Source organism: Nicotiana tabacum, chromosome 11 (genome assembly GCF_000715075.1).
Source record: "Nicotiana tabacum cultivar K326 chromosome 11, ASM71507v2, whole genome shotgun sequence".
NCBI lineage: Eukaryota > Viridiplantae > Streptophyta > Magnoliopsida > Solanales > Solanaceae > Nicotiana > Nicotiana tabacum.
In genome coordinates this window covers 39,548,920-39,556,877 of record NC_134090.1, presented here as the reverse complement: position 1 = coordinate 39,556,877, position 7,958 = coordinate 39,548,920, and positions in this window count along the sequence as shown.

Genomic DNA, 7,958 nt, shown 5'->3' with positions numbered 1-7,958 from the left:
AAAAACTCTTTACTTTTTTTAATTCAAAGATAATAAAAAGATAAGATATTTTTGAACATTAGTAGAGAGTTTTAAAATTATTATAATAGAAGTTATATCATGGATAAGCTCAAAAAAACCGAAATCTTATGGAATATTTACATAATAGCCGGCCATATTTATTGTTTACTTTTTATAGCTAATATAAATAGATGATATGCCGATAACACACGATTATACATATATTATATATGGATTATATATAAACTACACATCATTCAATTTTTTAATTTAAGTGGTTGGGTGAGCACATATTTAGGCTGATTAGATAAAGTCAAAAGAAAAATATGAAATAATTTCAACCAAAGACTAAAAATATAATTAAAGTTCACATGTAGACAATTTTTATTAACATACATCCTTTTATAGTGAAATAAATTAAATTTTTTGTTACAAAAGAAATAATGACATAAAAATAAGATAAAAGAAAATAAATATTGAAACAAAATGTTAGAAAGATCTAAAAACGAGAAATAAAAGATGAACAACAAATGTCTTCTTATGTTTCATCTTTGTTGAGTATAAAAAATTTGAAAGTTAATCTCATCGATTTCAAATATTTTTTTTTAACTCAAATGCATAGATTATAAGATAAGGATATCTTAGAATATTTTTTTAAATTTACATTATGTGTCATTTTTAAAAAATCACTATTACTAACAAACTAATATGATATTCGCATTTGAATTAGAATGCAATTTGAGTAGTTTTCATTGAGGTTAAGCCAAGTATGGTGTCAAAAATAAACTACGTGACAATTTTAAGACAATATATGCAATGTTTTATAATAATAATCAACTAATTTAATATTTACTGATTCAAAGAAAAAAAGAAATTGTATATATAGGGTATTAGAAATTCAAATTCTAGGGCTAGAGATATCGATAAACTTAAAGTGGAGTCATACTCAAATAAATCCGGCCAAAGAATCATTTAAATTTTTAGATAGCCGATTAAACTGAATTTTAAATTAACGATAATATCTTCACTTGCATCATTATAAAGATAATTATTATTATAATACATATAAAGTTTTAGAAATTGAAATTTTAAAATAAAAATATTTTTTGAAAGATAAAATCATACCAAATAAGAGTTCAAATCGTAGTATAAGAGTCACGTCGTAATCAAAGAATCGCTTATATCGTGTCAACCTTTGTGCTTTGCCATAAATATGAGTTATTATTTAACTTTTAAAATAATATGAGTTATTTATTTTTATTTTAAAATATCTTCACTTGCATCATTATAAAGATAATTATTATTATAATACATATAAAGTTTTAGAAATTGAAATTTTAAAATAAAAATATTTTTTGAAAGATAAAATCATACCAAATAAGAGTTCAAATCGTAGTATAAGAGTCACGTCGTAATCAAAGAATCGCTTATATCGTGTCAACCTTTGTGCTTTGCCATAAATATGAGTTATTATTTAACTTTGTAGCTATTTTTTGGTCCCAATGATACCTATGAGAATAGTGCAAAAATAAAATTATCATTACGAGAATTGAGAAATGTTAGTCTTTTTTCATGTAGTATTTCTTAATTAATATCTGACGATTATCTATAATTATTTAGAAGGTTTAAATGTTAAGGTCATTTACATATAATTCAAATAGCTCAGATATTTAACATGGTTAATGTCAAATATCAAAATTGAGTAAAAAAAAATCACTAACTAAAGAATTTTTTATATTTTTAGATAGCCAACTAAAATGAGTTTTGAATTAAGAATAGTATTTTCAATTACATTATTATAAAAATAATTATTATTGAAAAATAATATTTTAGAATCTGAAATTTTAAGAAAGAAATATTTTTTAAGAGATATCAACACACCAAATAAGAGTTCAAGTAGTAGTAAAAGAGTTAAGTCTTATCCAAATAGTCATTCATTGTCTCAACATTTAATTATTTTGCCATAAATATGAGTTATTATTTTGCTTCCTAACTATTTTTAGGATCCAATGACACCGGCAAAAAAGTATCAAAAAAAATAAAATAGAAGAAATGGTTAATTTTTTCCTTGTAGTTAATATCCAATTATTATCTATATTTACTGAGAAAGTATAAATTTTAAGATTATTTATACACAATCCAAATAACTTAAATATTTAACATGATTAGTGTCCGCGCTTCTGCGCGGGGTACTAATACTAGTATTCTAGATAAGAAAGAAAATTAATACTATAGGATTCTATATAAAAGGAAATATATTAATTATAAGGAAATTAATTTACACCTAATATAGCTCATGCCGATAAAGGATTATGTTGACCTGAAATAAAGTGTTTTCCTAGAATAGTTTAATTTATTAGACGAAATCATTCATATAATTTCATATAGTAGTAAGAAATGCAAAGGCTCTATGGGTAATTGACATCTAGCAATAAGTATTTTTTATATACTACCCTGTAATAGAAATCTTAGTTTCAATCCCTGCATAATTCTGTCTTTGAACCAATTAATTCTGGCAAAATACCTTAAATCACCTTTAAACTTGGCTCAGATTATTAGTATCCTCCCCGAACTATGTCTGATCTTAATTACCCCCCTCAACTTGGCCTTTTGAGGCCATTAGCCCCCTAGATGCTGATGTGGCAAAAAGTGTGGATGCATTCGCCTGCCACGTAGATTTTTCTGTCTATGTGGCATTTTTTTGAAAAATAAAAATATTTTTTTACCTTTTAAGAATATTACTTTTTTAGATGATTTGTTTCGAATAAAATTTATAATAAAACTTAGATATAACTACATTATTTAGGCTAAATATTTTTATTTGGCCAAAAATAATAAAGTTTTAGTTAATCTCTTTTTAAATTTGACCTGAAAATAAAGATTTATACAATTGAAATAAATAGTCAAGGCATCTAAAAAGTTATAAAAAATACATAGTTTGAAATTAATTATTTTGGCTATAATTTTTTATATAGCTCTAAATTATGGTGCTCTAAAATTATTTTTTTTTACAGATTATACCTAAAAAAAAAGTAAAAATACACAGCTGAAATGAATAGTCATTGCATCAAAAGAAGAAATAAAAAGAGTGTACAATTGCAAGAAATTACAAGTGCAATTGTACACTCTTTTTATTTCTTCTTTTGATGCAATGACTATTTATTTCAGCTATATATTTTTTATAACTTTTTAGATGACTTGACGATTTATTTCAATTGTATAAATCTTTATTTTCAGGTCAAATTCAAAAAAAAAAAGATAAACTAAAACTTTATTATTTTTGGCCAAATAAAATATTTAGCCTAAATAATGTAGTTATATCTAAGTTTTATTATAAATTTTATTCGAAAAAAATTATCTAAAAAAGTAATATTCTTAAAAAGATAAAAAAATATTTTATTTTTCAAAAAAAATGCCACATAGACAGAAAAATCCATGCGGCAGGCGAGTGCACCCACACTTTTTGCTACATCAACGTCTAGGAGGGTAATGGCCCTCAAAAGGCCAAGTTGAGGGGGGTAGTTAAGACCGGGCATAGTTCGGGGAGAATACTAATAATCTGAGCCAAGTTTAGGGGTGGTTTAAGGTATTCTATAGAAATGAAGGGAGTATATACATGAAGAAACATGTCACGAATCTCAAATAAATAAAATTAGGTAATTTTTATTTTTAAAATATGATTTTTTTTAATAGCTCACACTATGGGTGTCCATGGTTCGGTTTGGATCGATTTTTCCTTAAAAGAAACCAAACCAAGTAAGTCGGTTTTTCAAATATTAGAACCAAACCAAACCAATTAAGTCGGTTTTTTCTCGATTCGGTTTATGTCGGTTTTTCGATTTTTTCGGTTATTTGTCGATTTTTCCTTAAATATAAGACATACACTACCAAACACATATTCCGGCGACCACATTTTCAACGTAGCACTATCAAATCAATTGCCTTTTAAGAAATCTATTATTTACCAAGATATATTGATGGTAATTGAATCAAATAGTGATGAATAATTTAAGGACTCACTTAAAATATATTATTTTTAACACGAAATGGATTCTTACACTTAACAAAAGAAAATTACCAATCAAATTAGAATGTAAAGGTAAAGAACTATACTAAAAGTGCAAACTATAAAAATTTACCATTAAATTTTTGAAACTTTGTATAAAAATATACATATATATAAGTGTAATAATAAATTTAAAATAGCTACTCCTATAGTCGGTTTGGTTTGGTTTTTTCTGATTGAAACCAAAACCAAACTAAATTTGATTGGTTTTTTAAATTCAAAACCAAAACCAAACCAAACCAAAAAATATCAATTTTTTTGGTCGGTTTGGTTTGGTTTTCGGTTTGGTTCGATTTTTCGGGTTTTTATAAACACCCCTAGCTCACACAATTGGATATGAAGATATAGAAAAAACAGAAAAGGGCCAAAATGTCCTTGAACTATTTGAAATATTTCAAAAATACCCTCCGTTTATTTTTGGTACCAAAAATATCCCTACCGTCTATATTTTGGACCACAAATACCCTTAGTCATGGCATTGAAGCTGACATGGCAGTTCAATTGGGTTAGATTTGCTTACATGGTCATCCACCTAAGTAATCCAGCATGGCGAAAAGTTTATTCCTTGTTCTTGAATCCTAATCACAAAAAAAAATCAGAAAATTAACAAAATACCAAAATAGCTCTTGATGGGGGTTTATGAGTTGATTAGAAAACTCCATTGTTCTCTTTTGTGAAAATTTATGATTAGTTTGATCTAATTTTTTAGATGCTTATCTGTTATAGCTTCACAATATCAACCCAACAATCCCTAGTAAGATTCAGATCAAACCAATCATAAATTCACAAAACGCTTTTTCAGATTATCAAGCTTTTAAGAACTCTTCCATGAAGGTTTTTTTCGGGACAGATTTTAGCTCAGATGTTCAAACCAAGAAATCAGTTGTTACAGTTGTTAAAGTTCAATTTTTAGCTTCAATCGCAATATCGAAGCAATTTACAGTAACATATAATTAAAACTCTTAAAATTGGACAACAATTATTTTCAATAACCCAACAACAACTACAAAATATTTCACCAAGAAGGTTTCAAATCACCAGTTATTTTCAAATTTTGACAAATAAAGAATGGCTACACAAGTTTTCCAACAACAATCAACCATTTGAATTAAATTTGAGCCTCAGATCTATTGACCCTAAAACCCAATCAATGAGCTCGATCCTTCGACACACATGTACAACTTCAAATAAACTTCAGCACAATGGAGTTTTTTAATCAAAGCATAAACCCCAATTAAGAACTATTTTGGTATTTTTTTAATTTTCTATTTTATTTTATTTTGTGATTAGGATTCAAGAACAAAAAATAAACTTTTCGCCATGCTGGATTGCTTAGGTAGATGGTCATGTAAGCAAATCTAACACAGTTGGACTGCCATGTCAGCTTCAATGGCAAGACTAAGGGCATTTGTGGTCCTAAACATAGACAGCAGAGATATTTTTGGTACCAAAACAAACGGAGGATATTTTTGAGCTATTTCAAATAGTTCAAGGATATTTTTGGCCCTTTTCCATTTAAAAAAATGGATAAAGTAAAATAAATATATTCTTTATTTTTGGCACTAGAGAAGCGTGATCAAGAGATTAGTTCTTCTATAATAGTAATATACTTACTTGTTCCCTATTCCCTTAAAAGTCAAACAAGAGAGAGAGAAAATTTCAATTGTTATCAAAAACATAAAATAAGCAAAAGGGAAATGGAGAAATATTTGGTCTTTATTCCTTTTCTTTCTTATCCTACAAATGGAATATCCTATAGGTTTCAACCGGAAGACTCCAAGAGCTGTTGTGTTAATATGATTAGCTATTAAGTTTGTGATATCTTCTATTTTTGTGATTTCCAATTGGCAACAGAGGACTGTTAAGTTAAAAGAAGTCGAAATGGACTGTTTTATATATCAATTTTGACTGTTCTAATTATATGTAACGAATTGGTTCTAATTTTATGTAACACTAGTCAAACATTTACGGGTTAAAATTTGAAGTTTATGGGTTTGTGATTCTAGTCTGTTTATGTTACTAGATTCTAATTTAATAATTTATATATATTTGATAGACTTTTTAAGACAAATATAGGGTCTGGATTAAAACAACTGGATTCGGACGAACTCGCAACCTGTGTTCTAGCTTCACTCCTATAGTCAAACATTATATTTCTTTCATTATAATATTTTGAAATATTTTGAAATATAAAGAGTATGATTTAGTAATTGCAATTCATCCCACACAAATAGTGCTCATGTTCCTGCATAAATTACGTGGGTGTTAAGCTTGATACTGCTAATTGATTGCTGAATTACTTATGCGGGTATTGTTTGTTCTTATTTGGACAATCAAATACTACATTAGTTATGCAAAAATTATTTATGCAGCTAACCAAATATTATATTATTTTATGTCTGGATTATTTTGCTAACGAGCAACCAAACAATCCTTAAGGAATTGGCTATCAAAATGCATCAATAACCACTTTTAAATATGCTATTTAAAATATATCCAGCATTTGCAATATATTTAAAGATTAACTAATTCGCTCAAACTTCAGTATCCTGAAATTTTTGTATCCTAAATTTTTGAGCTGCTAATTTGAAATTTAGGACTTAGTGTCCTAAAATTGTAAGCTGCTAATTTGAAATTCAGAACTAACTGTCCTGAATTTCTAAACTGCTAATTTGAAATTTAGGACTAAGTGCCTTGGATTTTCGAACTACTAGTAATTTAAAATTCAGGATATAAGTTCGAATTTATGGACACAATTTTCGAATTTTAGAACGCGGTTCAAACTTTAGGACGTCGTGTCCTGAAATTTGAGCGAATTCTATTCAATTGAAATGAAATATTACAATTATAACAGGCATTTTGGTTTTCAAATTCAAATTCGTTGGAACAAAATGTTAAGGGTTGTCTTGGTTTTCTTACCATATTTGATTTTCCTATCTCATGAAGGAAAGGACAACATATTTACCATAACTGAGTTTTTCTTTTCCTAGAAGGAAAATATAATTCTTCCATATTTGGCTAGTCCCTTTTCTTGTAGGAAAAGGTTTGGGCTCTATAAATTGAGGATCATTCATTCTCATTCAGTAGCATCCACAATGTAGCTATATGGGGTTTGAGAGTCGTGTTTAGGGGGAGAACTTTACGGAACAAATATTAGTGTGTCACTTGTGTTTGCCTTTTCGTGAGGTTGTTCTCTCGATATTTTGTACGCTCTTTTATTTAGTGGATTGCTCATCTCCGTCGTGGACGTAGATCAATTGACCGAACCACGTTAAAGGTTTGTGTCTCTTTTGGTATATTTCTCTTTTGTTGTATGATTTATCGTCGTTAAAGGTTTGGTTTGCTAGATTCCGCATGACACCTGATTTTTCCGATCCTAACACAAAAGAGGCCCGGCTGGGTACTAACCCTTCATAAAAAATAGGAGGTAGAACCAATAAAGATTTCTTTTTCGATTCATCCCTGGCCTCATTCAAGAATTGTTTTTGATCAAATCCACAGGAATCAATAGAAAAGGCAAATCAAAGAAAAAAGGAAAATAGTCAATTTGATGAATATTCATTTTATACCGTCTCATCTTTATCATTCTTCTTTGTCTTCCAAGTCAAAAATAGCTTAGTTCTAAACTCCTTTCTTTTTCTATTTAGCTTTTATTGTTTGTTTGGGTTTGTAACTATGTGACCACTGGAAATGGAAGAGCTAAACAACAAATCACGAGAATGTGTATTTGTTCTCGAATCTGTCATTGAGAGGAAAAGGATTAAATCCTTTTAAGAAATATAATTTTTGATCTGAATACGAATCAAACTGAAGGACCCTTTTATTGAGCCAGGATAGTATTTGTATGTGTAGAAAGTTCAGGGGTTAAAGTGTACAGATTAGAAGTTAGTAC